The sequence below is a fragment of the Sciurus vulgaris genome (genome assembly GCF_902686455.1).
Source record: "Sciurus vulgaris genome assembly, chromosome: 10".
Classification (NCBI taxonomy): Eukaryota; Metazoa; Chordata; class Mammalia; order Rodentia; family Sciuridae; genus Sciurus; species Sciurus vulgaris.
In genome coordinates, this window is record NC_136470.1 from 540,031 (window position 1) to 549,369 (window position 9,339).

At 51.9% G+C, this 9,339-nt stretch overlaps 1 long non-coding RNA gene across 1 annotated transcript; it reads right to left on the reverse strand.

Annotated features, from left to right (window-relative positions):
• Positions 1-3,180: 3,180 nt before the first annotated feature.
• On the reverse strand, positions 3,181-6,171 carry LOC306637910. Its single transcript, XR_013757305.1, has 3 exons — positions 6,125-6,171; positions 3,622-3,721; positions 3,181-3,475 (listed from the first exon to the last, which is right to left on the reverse strand). It is a non-coding gene; the product is annotated as an uncharacterized lncRNA (long non-coding RNA).
• Positions 6,172-9,339: the final 3,168 nt, after the last annotated feature.

The following is a 9,339-nucleotide window of genomic DNA, read 5'->3' on the forward strand; positions in this document are numbered from 1 at the left end:
GTTTTCTCATGCTGCTTGTGTTTTCTCATGTAGTGTATGGATCTGAGGCAACACAGCTTCTACCCTGTGGACCTATATTGTCCCTGAAGATTTCCAGTATCCTCCCTTTAAGAGGGAGACCAATATCAACAACGCCCAGTGCAAACAATATACAGTCTCCCAGCGCAGTTTCCCCTGCCTCTCTATAGACAGCAACGACGAGTTCAATCACTGTCCACAAAAAAGCAGAACATTTGCCAAATGGATTTACAATCTCAAATAGTGGGCAAAGAAAGAGCAGAAACAGTGCAGGACATGGTGTTCATGAGGGAGAAAGAGAGAAGCCAGAAGCAAAAATCCATAGGAAGAGTGGGAGAGGAGCCAACATAGATTAGCTGTTAGGTGGAGAAAAGGTAGGAAGGGAATCCAGGAAGAGAGACAAGAGAGATGAAGAAGACTGTATAAGGAGGGGGAAAAGTAAGACTGTACAGCAGGACGGCAAACAACACGCGTATCACCGTCCTCAACAAACTGATGCACAAAACACACCCGGCCCCAAATATGGCGGACAGATACCAGAGAAGGAAAAAATAAAAATGAAATAAATCTCGGTGGAAATTTGAACAACTGTCCCTGCCGGCGTCCGGAAGCCTCTCCACCCTGTCTCTGACTTCCCACAAGACCGCCTGGCCCAGACAGGCCCCGCAGGCCCCGCGCTATCTCGCCCTCTGGGTCTCAGGTGCCCTGGTTTCAGCCACGTTGCAGCCCAAGATCTCATGGCACTGGAACTTGGAGAGGGCCCACCAGGGAGGAGCAGCCCTGAGAGACGGCAACCAGAGGGCGGTCGCCGCACTCCCAGGAGGCAGACCCCGGGGCAACCAGGCCCACGGCACCCTGACACTGAACCTCCAGGTCCTGGCCGGTGTCCCCAGACAGGGGTGGCCGCGCCCCAAGATGGCAGGGGCAGCAAGCCCACTGGCACCCCAAGCATCTGAAAATGGATGTGGCTGCCTGCAACCAAACTGGATCTCCCTGGCAGCGGGCTGGGCAGGGCGGAAGCAGCAGAGGCAGGAGTCGGCGGCAGCAGGCAGGGGTCAGCAGCAGCTGCAGGCGGAGGACTGCGGCAGCAGAGGTGGCCGCGGCGGTTGCTGCCGCAGTGGCAGCAGAGAGGAGGCCTCTGCGGCCTGCGGGTGTGGCAGCGGCTTTGGCGGCAGCGGGTTTGGCAGCAGCGGTGGCAGTGTAGAGGTCAGTTGTGTGACCGAGGCTCTGGAGGGCGCAGACCCCTGGACAACGGCGACGGCGCCAGCAGCAGCAGCGGCACCCAGAGGAAAGACCTCTGGCACCTGCAGCAGAGTGTCCGGGCAGCTGGGCCCCAGGGAGAGCCTGGCGATGGTGGTGGTGCCCAGGGAAGAGACCCCAGGCGTCCACGGCAGTGGCCCGGGCAGCTGTGCCCGCGCCTCAGAGCAGGCCTCCAGGGGTGGGGTGCCTGCAGTGGTGCATGGCAGCTGGGGTGCCCAGAGAGAGCCTGCACCACCCTCCTGTGAGGCCAGCTCATACCACTGGACCCACGCGATCCTGGCAAGAACGCCCTGTGTCTGCCTGGAACTGAGCTGGCACTGGGGAATGGAGATGTGGGAGGAGGTCCCGGACGTGGATGTGTGCAGGCGTGCAGGCGTGCAAGGGTGCAGGGGTACAGGTGTGCAGGCGTGCAGGCGTGCAGGTGTGCAGTCGCCGCCTGTGGCTCTTCCGTCCCCCTTGGACGCCACCCCCTGGACGCCCCTTGGTCGTCACAACTGGAGGGTGCCCTGGGTGTCTGTGAGCGGAGGCCAGAGGCCCTACAAGACACCACACGATGCAAGGACGACCCACAAAAGACGGGCCTGGTCCAGAGCACCAGCGGCAGCAGGGCGCGCCCGCGGCCCTCCCGAGTCTGCGACTCCACCGCTTCCACTCAGCCTTGAAAGCGGCCTTAGCCCTTCCCACGGTGACGTCCAGTGGCTGCGGAGCTCCACGGTGTCTCTGTGCTCTCCGGAACATCTCCACTTCGCCGTCCTCTTCGATGGGTGACTTTGCTGGCTGCAGACTGGTAGGCCAAGGTCTTCTCTCCCTCAGCATTTTAACCTTCTGCTCCTCTGTCTTCCATCTCCTTCTTCTTTCCAGTGAGAAAGCCGCCATTACCTAAAAAATCATGGTTCCAGCAAAGCGCGTTTCCTGTCTGACGACGGCTTCTACGGTTCTCTCTACAGTCAGCCTTGGGCAGTCTGGTTATATCAGCTCAGCTCTGGCTTTCTTTGTATTTATCTTTTTCAGATTCATTCATGCCTTGGATGTATGGGTCAATCAATCTCCACCAGACTGCGGTACTTTTGGCCATTGATTCTTGGAATGTGGCTTCTTCCATTTCCTCCTGTCTCTTTTCTTATTCTTGGACTCCAAATGCTTATATTTCAGATCACGCGATACGATCTCACGTTCTGTTTACCTCTTGATCTTTTCTCTCATATCCAGCTTGAATGATCTCATTGACCCTTCTTCAAGTTCACTGATCCCCGTCTTCTGCCTCCTGCGCTCTAAGCCCGTTCATGCTTCCCTTACGTGATCTGTTTTTCAGACCCTTTCCTTCTTTTCTTATTCCATGACTGAGTCATCTGATGGCTCCTAAGGGTGGTGATTCCTCTGCACGGTGAGCCGCATCCCCGCTTCCTTGAACGCGTGCGTGTCCGCGTAGCTGGCGCGTGCGTGCAGTCATGACGGAGAGGGTGTCGCCGCTGGTTCTCTCTGCTCGCTAGACATCGACCCCTTTTCTCCAAGCAGTCAGGTGAGGAACCAGTCGCGCAGCTTTCTCCTGCCGTCTGAGACAGAAGCTGCAGCTCGCCGGTTAACTGCTGTCAGCCCAGCCTCACTCCGGAGACCGTCCTTCTGATCTTGCCAGCGTTGGGCTGGTTGCGGTGTCCACTCAGGCAGGACTGGAATCCATTCACGAGAAACCATGGGTATATGGGTTTTTCCCTGTTTGGACACCCTCCTCCAAACTCGTGGGGCAGGAGGAGAGCCAGCGAGGCAGAGGACTCCCTCCTTGCCTTCGTGGCTTTCTAAAACATACCTTTATTTTATTTGTTTGCTTGTTTGTTTGTTTATGGATCAAACCCAGTGCCTCCTGTGCTAGGCAAGCGCTCACCACTGAGCCACCGCCCAGGTCCCACCAAGCGCAGATGGCAGCCTCCGTCCACACAGAACTCTCCTGTGCACTGCGGTCAGCCCTGTCCAGGCCTCCGGGGAAGAGGGTCGCTGTCTCCCAGCTAAGCTGCTTCTCTCTGGAGCTCAGCTCTCGGGCCCTCTGTCTTCTCTTCTTAGAGAAAGCATTCTTATTACCTCGCGTGGGTGTTTCCTGTTCCCACAGGAGCTTGGTCTTCCTCATCTTGATCTGAGGCAGAGCCTCTTGGGGGGGCACTTTGCTGGTTTCTTCCCTCCAGCAGCGTGTCTCGGACACCTTTCCCTGTGAACACAAAGTTCTGTCTTAAAACTCAGCCTTCAACAACTCTACTTGTAAGAAAAAAAGACAAAAGGTTTTCATTATATGCAACTTGGTAAAGTACTAAAAAATACAAAAATAAATAAAAAGTCAGGTGCAGTGGCACACACCTGTAATATCAGTGGCTCTGGAGGCTGAGGCAGGAGGATAATGAGTTCAAAGCCAGTCTCAGCAAAAGCCAGATGATAAGCAACTCAATGACACCTGTTTCTAAATAAAATACAAAATAGGGATGAGGATGTGGCCCAGTGGTCAGGTGCTCCTGCATTCAACCCCCAGTACCCCCTAAAAATAAATAAAAATAAGTACTCAATTGTTAACTTCTCTATCCTTCCTTTTTTATTCAGGAATGCTCTATATAGAAGAAGCCCAACTCTTTTTTTTTTTCTTTCTGTACCAGGGATTGAACCCAGGGGTGCTTAACCACCAAGCCAGATCCCCAGCCTTTTTTATTTTTATTTTGAGTCAGGGTCTCACCAACTTGCTCAAAGCCTCACTAAATTGCTGAGGCTGGCCTTGAACTTACAATCCTCCTGCCTTAGCCTCCTGAGTCACTGGGGTTAAAGGATATGCCATCCCTCCTGGCTCCAACTCTTAATTCTTCAGCTCTGTGACTTTTACACAACTCACATGAAGACATACAGCATTTCCATCAGGATCCTTCCCAATGCTGTCTCACGGGATAGCCATTATTTTGATTTCTAGCACCATGGTTGGCTTTTCTTATTCCTAGATTTCATGTCATTGGAAGCCTTCAATATGTTCTCTACTGTGTCTGGTTTCTTTTGCTCAAATGTGTGTGAGATTCAGCCACACCGTCATGCGTTGGTTGCCTATTCTTTTCCTGGCTGTGTAGTATTCCACTGTAGAATTATACCACAATTTATTTATGCATGACCAAGCTGGCAGACAACCGAGTTGCTCTGTTAGGCTTGTCAGGAAAAGCCATCGTGAACACCTGTTTTCCTGACTCTACTCAGGTGGAGTGGTTGTGTCGACTTTCCAGTAGTGAACGAGGGTCCCGGCCAGCACAGCCTCATGTGTGCCAGGATCGGTCTTCTCTGGTTTCTGCCCTTCCTGGGGTGTGCGGGAGAGCCCACAGAGTTCTTTTTTTTGGACATAATACGCTTACTTACTTATTTTTACGTGGTGCTGGGGATCGAACCCAGTGCCTCACACATGCGAGGCGAGCACTCCACCACGAGCCGCAGCCCGCGCAGCCCTAGCCTGTGCGACCTGGTGCTTTCCCGCGTCGTCGCGTGCTCCAAGGTGAGTCCACCCTGACTCGTGCAGACTCTCCCACCGACAGTCTCCTCCGTCCTTACCCGAGCGGCTCTTTAAAACACGCTTTCCCGCACACCCGAGCTCAGGCCTGTAAGCCCACAGGCCACTTCTGGCGCTGGCCCGGGGACACTGGACAATGAGGCGCGAAGCCGAGTACCGCATGGCAGGCAGAGCCCCTGGCGGCCGCCCAGCAGGACCCTCCTTGTCCCCACAGCCACCCTGAGAGGCGGCCAGGAGACTCCCAGCTGCCAGGGCCACGTGGTCACTGCCCTGCAGGCTCCTCTTTCCTGACATGCCCCTTCCTGGATTCCACTTTCCTTTGACAACAGCGTGGACACGTTGGACTGTCCTGTCTTCCTCTTTTTGCTGCCTCTTAAACAAGGCATTTTTTTAAAAAAACAAGTTCTGCTGCCTGTCATTTCCACAAAGCAGACTGTGGCAACAGAGGCCACCAAGGGCCGAGGACAGCAGAAAGCACTCTGCGGGGCACAGGGCCCTCGGCCCTTGCTGCCGTGTCCCCCCGCCACTGCCCAGCTTGTGCTGCTGAGGTGGGAGTCAGAAGCTTCCCTGGTGGGTTTCCTCTCCTCTGTTCAAATCAGGAAGGTCTTCATTTGGACCTGGGTGGGCGAGGCCCATTATAGCTTTGAGAGAGGCTTCTGGCTGGAGGCAAGGGCATCTGGTTTATTAAGAGGAGAAGCTCGAACTTGGCCCCAAAGAACTGTATCTTGCAAGGGTGGCTTCTCATAGTAGTTTATCAGTTTTCTGAAGGAGTACTTTTTTAGGATCAGGAGAGGTGCAAAAAATAAGGAGTTGGCAAATACTTTTATGAAGCTAGTATAAGCCTGATACCAAAACCAGACAAAGACTTATCAAGGAAAGAAAACTAGAGACCAATACCCTGAGGAACATAGATGCAAAAATCCTAAATGAAGTATTAGCGGTCTGCATTAAAAACGTAGAGAAGATACACTACGGTCGAGTGTGTCTACTGCAGGGGTGCAATGTTGGTTCAACATATGCAAATCAATAAATGCGACTCATCACTTAAAATCAAGAACAAAAATCACACGATCATCTCAATAGATGTAGAAAAGATCTTTGATAAGCCATTCATGTTACAAATGCTGGAGAAGCTAGAAATTGAAACCTATTCAACATCGTAAAGGCCGCTTATGACAAACCAAAGCCAACATCATACTAAATTCAGGAACAAGAGAAGGCCATCCACTCTCACCAGTCCTATGCCATATACTCCTTGAAACAAGAGCCAGAGCAATCGGACAAGATAAGGAAATCAAAGGGATACAAGTAAGAAAAGAAGTGACCTACCTCTGCCAACGATGAGCCTGCATCTAGAAGGCTCCCCAGAAGACCCCCAGAGCTGACAGAAGAATTCAGCAAAGTAGCAGGGTACAGACCCACACCCAAAGTCAATAGCTCTCTCTGTACTCCAACAACGATTCAGCTGAGGAAGGGAAACCATCGCATTCACAATAACCTAGAAAAAAATACGCGGGGCTTAATATAACCAAGGAGGTATGACGAAAATGATAGGACACTGAAGAAAGAAATTGAAAGACCTTAGAGATGGAAAGGCATCCCATGTTCCTGGACAGGCAGGATTAATATTGTCACAATGGCCGCACTACCAAAAGTGCTATGCAGATTCAATGCAATTCCAATTAAAATCCCAATGATATTCTTCATAGAATTAGGGGGAAAAAAAGCCCAATTCTTAAATTCATTTGGAAAAATAAGAGATCCAGAATAGCCAAAGCAACCCTAAGCAAGAAAAGTGGAGCAGAAGGCATCACTATACCTGGTCTGAAATCACACTGCAGAGCTGGACTACAAAACCGCATAGTATCGGCACCAAAATAGATATGACAACCAAGGGAACAGAAGACACAGAGCAAACCCATAAACCTACAGCCATCCAGTATTGGACAAAGGTTTCAAAAACGTATCTTGGAGAAAGAACAGTCTTTTAAACTAATGGTGCCATGAAAACTGGATAGCTATATATAGAAAAATGAAATTAGACCCCTTTCTTTCACTCTGCACAAAACTCAAACCAAAGTGGATCGAAGACTTAGGAATTAGACCAGAAACACTCCATCATATAGGTGCTGGCCCAGGCTTCCTTAAGAAGACGCCCAAAGAACAAGAAATACAACCATCCATACGTGGGGTACCACTGAACTAAAAGGCTCGTGCAGAGCTAAGGACATGAGAGCGTGAAGAGTCTGCCAAGCGGGAGTTTAACCGGGTACTAATATTCAGGTACACAAAGAACTCAGAAAACCTAGTATAAACAAAACCAAACCAAACACAAATAACCCAACCAATAAGTGGGCAAAAGAACTAAACAAACTTCTCAATAGAAGAGACACAAAAGACCAACAAATACATGAGAAAATGTTCAACATCTCTAGTAATCAGGGAACTGCAAATCGAAACTACCCTAAGATTCCATCTCACTCTAGTCGAATTGGCAATGATCAAAAATACGAAAAGTAAGTGCTGGTGAGGTTGAGGGGAGAAAGGAACTCTCGTGTTGATGGAGTGCAGACCAGCACAGTTTAGAGATCCCTCACCAGACCAGGGATGGGCCACCATATGACCCCACTATCCCACTCCTCGGTATGGATCCAAAAGATCTGAAATTGGATCCTAGAGCAACACAGCCCATCAGCGCTTACGGCACACGGTCCAGAGTAGCTGAGCCATGGAATCAACCAGATGCCCATCGAGAGATGAATGAATCAAGAAATTGTGGTGTATATATAAACACAGAGGAGTTCTTCTCCTCGCCATTGAAAAGAATGAAATTACTGCCTTCGCCAGCAAATGAATGGAAATGGAAAACATCACGTTAAGTGAAATTCACCGAACTTAGAAACTCAAAGGTTGAATTTTTTTCTCTTATGCAGAAGTCAGAGAGAAATGAAGGAAAGAAGGGAAGGATGAGATGACAAAAGAACCAAATGCACGTCAACAGGAAAAAAGAAGTCTGGTAGAGAGAGGAGACGGGGAGGACAGAGAGGCCGGAGGCCGGTGGGAAGAGGGACTGGGCCTCATCTCCATGCGCCTGAGTCTAGAGACAACCCAACTGCTGCACATGGCCACAGGGTCTAACAAGAGTGCAGGGCGGGGACCCCAGGGAGCCGCCCTCCTGCTGACCCACCTCCTCAGGTCCACAGCCTGCCTGGTCCCCTGGCTCAACGAGACTCCATGTATTCCTTGTCATCATTTTTATTTTCAAAACTTTTGAACTGGAGAGCAGAATAGTCCAGGGCATTGCTGACCCTCCCCAGCTGACCACTGCTTCTTCTCCAAGCTTGCTTTCATGCCTTCCAGACAATGGCAGTTCAGAGGAGTCACAGGCTCCATGACAAGGAGCACAGCTTGCTTCAGCCGTCTCTCCAGTGCAGGGCGAGGTGCACCCAGCTACCTCACACCTGCCTCAGGCCAGATGCCTGCTCCTGCCCAGGCACACCTGCTGCACACCGCCACAGTCGCTGCTGCAGTTAATCTTCCAACTTCAAGTAAAGTTCAAGAGCCTACAAGTCCTGGTCATGAGTCACCTTCACACAGTGCCTGCCACGAACCAGGCCTGAGCTCCAGGTTCACAGGGTCACAGTTTGCAGGACTGTGGTGACTGTGGAGCAGCACCTGGTCAGGAGCTCGGCCCTTGGGTCATGTCTACAAGAACAGAGTGACTGTGTAAAAGCACCTGGTCAGGAGCTCTGCCCTTCGGTCATGACTGCAGGACCACAGTGACTGTGGAGCAGCACCTGGTCAGGAGCTCTGCCCTTCGGTCATGACTGCAGGACCACAGTGACTGTGGAGCAGCACCTGGTCAGGAGCTCTGCCATTGGGTAATGTCTGCAGGACCACAGTGACTGTGGAGCAGCACCTGGTCAGGAGCTCTGCCCTTGGGTAATGTCTGCAGGACCACAGTGACTGTGGAGCAGCACCAGGTCAGGAGCTCTGCCCTTGGGTCACTGTCTACAGGACCACAGTGACTGTGGAGCAGCACCTGGTCAGGAGCTCTGCCCTTGGGGAATGTCTACAGGACCACAGTGACTGTGGAGCAGCACCTGGTCAGGAGCTCTGCCCTTGGGGAATGTCTACAGGACCACAGTGACTGTGGAGCAGCACCTGGTCAGGAGCTCTGACCTTGGGTCACTGTCTACAGGACCACAGTCACTGTGGAGCAGCACCTGGTCAGGAGCTCTGCCCTTGGGTCATGTCTGCAGGACCACAGTGACTGTGGAGCAACACCTGGTCAGGAGCTCTGCTCTAGGGTCATCTCTGCAGGACCACAGTGACTGTGGAGCAGCACCTGGTCAGGAGCTCTGCCCTTGAGTCACTGTCTACAGGACCACAGTGACTGTGGAGCAGCACCTGGTCAGGAGCTCTGCCCTTGGGGAATGTCTACAGGACCACAGTGACTGTGGAGCAGCACCTGGTCAGGAGCTCTGCCCTTGGGGAATGTCTACAGGACCACAGTGACTGTGGAGCAGCACCTGGTCAGGAAC